Raw genomic sequence first — 8,661 nt, forward strand, 5'->3', positions numbered from 1 at the left:
ATTTAAATAGTAGGCCTACAACATAGAACATCAATGTGTGGTGGCCGGTTTTGATTTCGTGGTGCCCAGCCAGAGATTAGTCAACGTATGGAAAACACTGAAGGTGTAAAATAAAAAATATTTAGCAGCACACGTTATGCTTGACGAATCGATGCTCATAATTTGCGTCGACGTATTTTTTGCGTCGATGTCATCGATTACGTCGACGCGTTGTCCCAGCCCTAGCCCACACTAATGCCCACACTGGTTACGGCGGGTAACAGTGCCCAAGATCAAATGGAAGGTTAGGATACTTAAAAACTCAGCCCACTAATAACCCCATTAACCACATCGGTGACAGTGACACCTGCGCTCATCACATATGACAAACCATAGACAGGTGAATGTAGCATGTCATACTGTAAGCCCACCACCAGGACACGTAGACATAACAAACACAAACACAGACTATTATATAGACAAGACCATAGAGCAGTGTTTCTCAAACTTTTTCAGACCAAGGAGCACTTAACCAATAAAAAAAAGCTCACGAATCACCTAGCTCATACATGGGCAACATACGGCCCGCGGGCCACATCCGGCCCGTGGGCTTTCCCTGACCGGCCCGCGTAAGGTCCGTGAAAGAACAATAGTCAAGAGCCTAGCATAGAGATAATGCATGCAAATCAATATCGTTGTTTTTATTTTGAAAGCGACTGCTATTTGTACGCCCATACATTTGTGCGTGGATGCATACGACGTAGCCTAAACACCCTCACTGATGTGCTGGTGAATAGAATTTATGCTTCTGCATGCGTCGACACAATGCAGTTGCCTTTACGTCGGCGTAAATCTTTCAAAGTTTTGTGTCTCTTATGTCTGCGTCGCTCACCACCGCAAAGGTTGTTAGAACGAACTCCTACTGCTGCTCGTTGGCGATACGAAGTGTTCATTTCAAAACATTACTGACAGATGGACAATTTACAATCGGATAACCCCGTCATTGTAACCAAAATATGTCTGAGTTTATTTGCAAAGCTTATGTTAGCGAACTAGTATGATGCTACTACCCACTGGTTGCTTGAAGCAGCCGGCTCAACACACAGAGCGAGTTGACCAATCACAGTTATGTGCATAAAGTTAAAGCAAAAACATAGCCTACATTTTTAAAATAGTTTTCTTTGTGCATGTTGATTAACTAATGACAGCCTACTATTGTCTGCTCCACATTTTCGTAGTCTAATTCTGCATAGTTAATTTAATGATGGTAATGATTTAATGATGAAATATTGCTGAGTGTTGATGAAATGGTGGCACAGGCCTATCGGTTGTACTGACTCCTTCACATTTTCATGACCTAGCCTAATTATATAGATATTGTAGTACTTTTTTATATCAGTCTTTGAAAACTGAAAAAAAAAATGTCAATGTCAAAAAATCATTTTCGAGAATGAGGATTAAATACTGGACATAGATTAAATATTGCTGTTTTTCCTTTGTCCCTCACATTTTCATCTGTTCTTACGACTAGTAAACAAAACCATATGATTTACTTAATGTTATACAAGAACAGAATAGAATTGAACAGAATTGAGTTCAGACTTGAGTTCGGTATTTTGGGTCCGGCCCTCCTCAACAGTCCCAGTTTGTCATGTGGCCCCTTGGGGAAATTAGTTGCCCACCCCTGACCTAGCTGGAAAGAAAAACAGTTGATCTACTTCAACAGTATATTACACAATAAGCCTACTCACTGAACCACCTTGTTTATTGTCTTTGCACCTTGTGTATTGTGTCAGAGGATTCATATGATTTAAATTAGCGTAGCTTACATAGGCAGTGTTGCAGAACTGTTTGGATTTACATACAAGTTGGTTCAATATTACAAACAACTCATCTGTATTATATTTTACCACGTTTGCTCGCGGACCACTTGGGATAGCTTGCTGACCACCAGTGGGCCCCGGACCACACTTTGAGAAACACTGCCATAGACCATAGGCTTGTTAGCAACACAACAGCTGATCTCACTATTTTCCCCCCTCAGGAGCAGAACTCATTCTTTGTGCTGACAAACCTGATTATGACCCAGAACCAAACAGAAACCCACTGTGCAGAGGTACTGTAACAGCAGAACCAAACAGAACCAAACAGAGACCTACTGTGCAGAGTAGGGGTGTAACGGTACACAGAAGTCACGGTTCGGTTCATACCTCGGTTCGGACATCACGGTTCGGTACGAGTTCGGTACAATGGAGGGAAAAGCAAAACAAAAATGCAGAAAACTATTTTTTTTTATTGTGCATGTCAAGCTGTACCACCTAGTGTCATACAGTCTCCCCTCTGAGCTATCTGCAACAGCCTGAAGTGTGTAAGATGTAAACAGTACAACAGTACAATAAGTACCTAGACTCCATCTTTAACTTGTAAACAAAATAAGAAAATCGGCTATAAAACTGAAAATAGGCCTACAGCATCTCTTATTTCTGAAAGTGCAAATTACATAGAATAATGATTTTTAAAAATCCACTTAAGCAAGACTTTCAACATCCGTGTTTAGTTGTATATGGAAGGGTGTACAATTTGCCTCAATATTATTCAGTGTGTGTACAGTAATAATCTACTAACTGTCTTATCCACCACTCTCTCGCTTGTACTACTGTAACTGTAAATTCTCAAACTTGCGATCTTAAAGAGACCAGCGGGTCCTCTAACTCTTGTGGGTCGCCACCATTGCTTAGTGCTGCCAGGTGCTGCTATCTCTGACTGACTAACTTAACCGACGACCTGACAAATAAATAACACAGGCGCCAATCAGAGCTTCAGAGCTAAGGTGAGGCTACAGATTAGCGTTAGGTGTCCGCATTACATTAATTAATCCGCACGCGAGTTTTATGTATTTTTATACCGTGTATTCTCCGTGTAAATACATGCACCGAACCGTGACGCCCGTTAGCCTGGCTAACGTCAGACCTCATCTCATTGAGATGGGGTATGGGAACTAGACATTCATTTTCTCGTATTTGAAACGTGGTTTACGAATGCCCAGAGCCGTTTATTGGGCGCTACAAATGTCTATCAAATGCGTCTGTATGTAACTCGTAAAGGCTTCGGTGTGTCGTCATCGTTTTGCTGCCCTCCCTCCGTTCTGTGATTGGTTCATTTGTTGAGGTGAAAACGAAGTCCATAGAATCCAGGCTGCCTAGCAGCGTGAATAAAATTGTGCGCGTAAGGCAGCATGGGAAAACCCAGGCTAGACGCCCGTACCGTTTCGGTTCAATACGAATACATGTACCGTTACACCCCTAATTGATACAGTGACTTTCGACATGTTAAAAATGAGGGGTCCAAGTTAACAATACTAAAAAGTGAGTGGACATGTCCCATCCTCATAAGGGTCTGAATTTATTTCTCAGTCTGCAGGTTCTGTTCTGTTGGCACCAGGACCACCAGGAATTTTAACCAGGAACCTTAATTTAGTGGGTTGGCACCAGGAACCTTAATTTAGTGGGTTGGCACCAGGAACCTTAATTTAGTGGGTTGGCACCAGGACCGCCAGGAACCTTAATTTAGTGGGGTGGCTCGGAGAAGGACACCAAGGAAGTAAAAAAAAGAAACGATTGTTCATAGATGGAGGCCAGTTTCCAGTCATGTGTTACTTGCATCATCAGACTTTGCATTCTATTTAAATTAACTTATAAATGTATATGGATTTATTTATTCGAGTTTTAAAGATCATCGGCTTATAGTTTGTGTGCACTACTCTGTCCACTCAGATCCCGAGCGTAGCTTCTATTTGCTCCTCAGACAAGGACTGCAAAGTTGGAATAAGAGGTCTGCGAAGCAATGGTGAGCGAGACAGTGCATTTTCATTTATGGCAGAATATTTTTAATGTGCTTTTATTGTGTGTGGTATATGGTAACCTTTAAAGAGTCATTTGTTTTGGCTCCTTCACTTTCCATAGGTATGCAGACAGGTAAATGTGTGAACTTCAAACGCAGTTAAAACATGTGAGATCTTTGCCTGGTGTCCTTTGGAAAGAGGCGATAAACCACCCAAGTAAGTTTGTTTGTGTCATGGAGGGATTCATTGAATGAGGAGAACAGATACGTTAAAGTGAATTCTTTTGTGTAGTCAGAACGGCAGGGGAAGTGAGAGGTTTGTTGTGGTTGATGTTGATGTCATGTTTGAAACCTGATGGCTGTTTGCATGTTGCTCTAGTCCTCCAGTGTTAGCAGGCACAGAACATTTCACAGTGCTGGTGAAGAACAACATCCAATTTCCAAAGTTCAACTTCATCAAGTACGTAATTTAACTAACTCGGAAGAGGAGCTTGTTTCACAGGGAGCTAGGGGGAAATAAATGTTTCTCTTGGTGACACTTACTTGGGTGTTTGTGGGGATCATATAAACCAACAATACACTGTTGTGGCTCTGGAGCAATGAACATGAACTAACAAGTTAAAGTTAAAGTAGTCTGATACAGTACCCTCCAGAATTATTGGCACCTTAATGATGAGAAATCCACTCTTGGCACCTTAATGATGAGAAATCCACTCTTGGCACCTTAATGATGAGAAATCTACTCTTGAATGGAAGACAATTTATTCGGAGGAGAAAAAGGAGAATCCCATAAAGAAATAAATATTTTTAACGAAAACACGTTGCTCACAATTATTGGCACCCCTAGAAAAATCTTATATGCAAAGCCTAACAGAAGCATTTTCCTATCTAATTTCAACTTATTGAAGTTAATCAGAGTGTCTGTGAACATTCAAAAGTAGTTCATGACTTTCTTTTTCACTAAGGTATGAAAATAAAGTGACACAGACACTAAATCCTCTAGTCATTTTTCAACATCAGAAAGACAAGAGAATACACTAAATTTAAATGAAAAGAAAGTGTGTTGACATTTGTAAGTCAGGGCATGTCTATATAAACTAGGTACTTTGTTGAAAAGGCCTATATATACAGTTAAAACAATGATTAAATGGTTCTAATCAACTGGAAATGTGACAAACATGCTTGGACAAAGACCCATGGTTATCTTGCCCCCACGTACAGTATGGAGGATGGTAAGATTTCCATAAGAACCGCTATTAGAGAGTTACAGACAAAAGTATCATCTTGGGGTCACCAAGTCCCTCAAAAAGTCTTCAAAACTGACCTCACTGCTAATAGCTTATTTAGAGGGCATGCCAGGTAGCAGCCTGTCCAGTCATTTAATTACCAATGTAAACAGCAGGAGTTACTGAATGGTACAGTGACTTTGTCTGGAAGTGTGGTCTATTGTCAGATGAAATGGAAATTAGATAGATGACTAGACTGAAGAATCCCATACCTAATGAGAATTATGGTGGAGGCGCTGTGCTATTGTGGGGCTGTTTTTATTTCCAAAGGTCTTGGGAATATAATTAAGGTGCATGGTACCCTGAACAACAAGAAAAACCTGAACATTTTTAAAGGAAATCTGTCAATCTCTGACAAGACACTAAAAGTTGGTCATGATTGGATCATTCATCAGGTCAATGAACCAAAACAATTGTCTAGATCGAAACAAATATGGTTTACTGAACACAAAATCAAGCTTTAGACATTGCCATCTCAGTCCCCTGATCTAAACTTTATAGAGAAATAGTGGGGTGAGTCAAAGAGGAGAATGCACAAGTGTGGACCTAGGAATCTGACCAACGGTCTTAAATCTCTTGCTTTGTATTCTCCAACTTTATGGGGTGTCATAGGTGAATATTACAAGCTGTACAAGCTGTTTTATTGGCAAAGAGAGGCTTAAGAAGGTATTATAAGCAGTGGTGCCAATAATTGTGAGCAACGTGTTTTTGTTAAAAATATTTATTTCTTTGAGATTTTCCTTTTTCTCTAAATAAATTAGCTTTCCTTCAAGGTTTCATTTTTCCAATTTATTTTCATTGTGAGAATACAATAAATCACTAACAGATTATTTTTATACCCATTTTTTTATCAACTTTAGCAGAGGTGCCAATAATTCTGGAGGGTACTGTATGTCCTGAATCTGATGACGCACCTAGACATTCTTTGGTTTTGTAAATGAATGTTTCAATGTTTTCAATATAAGGAACCGGATAATTCAACTACAAAGGCATTCATTCATACAGTATTAAGCATGTGATAAATAGTGATGTGGTAAATAATGCATCATGTTGTCTTTCTGATTGCAGAAGGAACGTCCTTCCACATGTAAACAGCTCCTATTTGGAGCAGTGTGTCTTTAACCGCTCTACCGACCCAGAATGCCCGATCTTCAAGCTCAAAGACATCATAGAAGAGGCAGAGGAGGACTTCCAGACCATGGCGATTCATGTAACGTTATGAATTTAGGCATTTTTATTCTCTAGGAAAGAAGGGAGGGATGTTCTATAAAAAACATTGAGTGACATGGGTTGGTTCCACAGGTGGGTCTCCTTATGTCGTACTGAGATCTGCAATGTTCTAATATCTATTATTCACATAATATCAATTTGATTGAAATAATTGCAGTCAATTCACATGAAGGTCTTTGTTACGCCCGGCTCATGGCACAACACAAAAGAGGCTGACAACAGATTCCAATTATAAATATATTATATTTATTTAAAGTGAGCATGAATGGTAATGTCTAGGGGGTGAAAATTAAGTGGATGGATGTGTGTTAGTCATATGTAAGTGAGTAGCAGTGGTTTGCAGTGCGTGTGTCAAAAATGTGTCTGAACGATGGGAGAGAGAGAGAGTGATACAAGGGATGGCGATGATGTATAGGCCTACACCGGCGCCAGGTGAGGCCAATCTCCCTTAATTAGTCTCCCCACTGCGCCAGGTGAGGCCAATCTCCCTTAATTAGTCTCCCCACTGCACCAGGTGAGGCCAATCTCCCTTAATTAGTCTCCCCACTGCGCCAGGTGAGGCCAATCTCCCTTAATTAGTCTCCCCACTGCACCAGGTGAGGCCAGTCTCCCTTAATTAGTCTCCCCACTGCAAGCCGCCAACCTGCCCGGGTGGCCACCACAGAAAACGGCCCGTAGGGGGAGCAGAGGGGCGTCACAGTCTTTTTCAGGAGCACATTATGAATGAATGCCTTTCACAAGTGACCTCTGTGTTGTTAGGGTGGCGTGATGGCGGTCCAGATCAGATGGGACTGTGACCTGGACTGGGCAGACAGGTTGTGTGTGCCACAATACAAATTCCGGCGTATTGACAAACACAGAGGAGGCACAGTTGCAACAGGATATAATTTCAGGTAGGGTTCCATAGTTTGTGAATTCAATGACCAGGGATTAGAAACGAAAACCGGAAATGAACACAATTTTCGGATGAATGTCACCGAAAACGGGAACAAAACCAATTTCCCTTGTTCCGGACGGAAAACACTATTTCCAAATTTAGATAACCGGTTAATAACGGTATTTATTGTTCCAATTAAAAGTCACCTGCCCACACAGTGTTCCCCAGACCCCTTATAGGATGAATTTAGTCAGATTTTATGAATCAGTGACTCCCCTGTTTAACCCTAGACCTACTAGTTGATAAAAATTATTTTCACATCCAACACATCTAAGTGCCTGTTCAAAGTATATTGCCTAAAATAACTGAAACATTGTGTGACATTAGGCTATTGATTACAGGGCTTAAAACAAGGACATTTTCTGTGCCTGAAGTTAGGCTAGCAGACATTTTTGAAGATCTAATATTATATAGGCTAATTGCTACTTTTAAATCTCGCCCCACACCTGAATTCAAGCCCAGTGTTTTTAAGAGTTAGCCTTGATTTAATGTGCTTTGATTTAACCTTCAAGGCTGTTGCATGGGCAGCAAAAAGCCTATAGTATCGTGCCACCGGCCACGATTTGTAAAGGCAATGTCAACTTTAAAGGAATGTTATGAACCGTTCTTTTGTAACGTTTCAAGAAGGCTTTCATGTTTGCTGCACCTTCTGCTTGGAATGAACTACAGAAAACACTCAAACTACAGTGTCTAATTTCCTTAAATGATTTTAAAGGTGTTGTTGAAGCCATTGAACATGAGTCCATTCAGTGCAAATGTTTTAATTAATGGCACTTTTATTGAATCTGGAATGCACTTGAGTTGTCTTTGCCTCTTTTGTGTTTGTTTGGTGATTTGTTCTGCTATCTCTTGGCCAGGTCTCTCTTGAAAAAGAGATTTTATATCTCAATGAGACTAACCTGGTTAAATAAAGGTTAAAAAAAAACGTTTTTAGAGGAGAGGCCTTGGAACACTGGAACGTTATTAACTGTTCTTCTGTAACGTTCTAACCGGTTCCCCTTTAGAGGGGAGGCCTTGGAACACTGGAACAGGAACAAAAACTGTTTTTGCAAAGAACGAACTGAAAATGAAAATCAATCTGTCCCTGTCAACGACAATGTCGCCTACATTTCACACCTGATTACGCTGTTGCTCTTCTCACTGGTATATAGAATATCACAATAAGGACCAGAAAACCAGAACTTTAATCAAAGGATATGGAATTCGCTTTGACATTATGATATTTGGACAGGTGAGAGGGCTATGCTGTTGTGGTGATCACTAAAGATCAGAATAATTTGGATATGTTCACAATTTGAGCTCTAATTTTATTCCAGGCTGGCAAATTTAATATTGTTCCAACACTGGTCAACGTAGGGGCTGGTTTGGGTCTCCTCGGCTTGGTAAGTG

General features: G+C 40.5%; 1 pseudogene; it reads left to right on the top strand.

Annotated features, from left to right (window-relative positions):
• LOC143138677 (P2X purinoceptor 4a-like) overlaps nucleotides 1-8,661 on the top strand; it is a 29,337-nt pseudogene that overhangs the window by 20,203 nt on the left and 473 nt on the right.

This window comes from Alosa pseudoharengus, unplaced genomic scaffold (genome assembly GCF_046254945.1).
Source record: "Alosa pseudoharengus isolate Yale_2024_CS ecotype anadromous, Long Island Sound unplaced genomic scaffold, YU_APseudo_1.1 YU_APseudo_1.1_scf_21, whole genome shotgun sequence".
NCBI lineage: Eukaryota > Metazoa > Chordata > Actinopteri > Clupeiformes > Clupeidae > Alosa > Alosa pseudoharengus.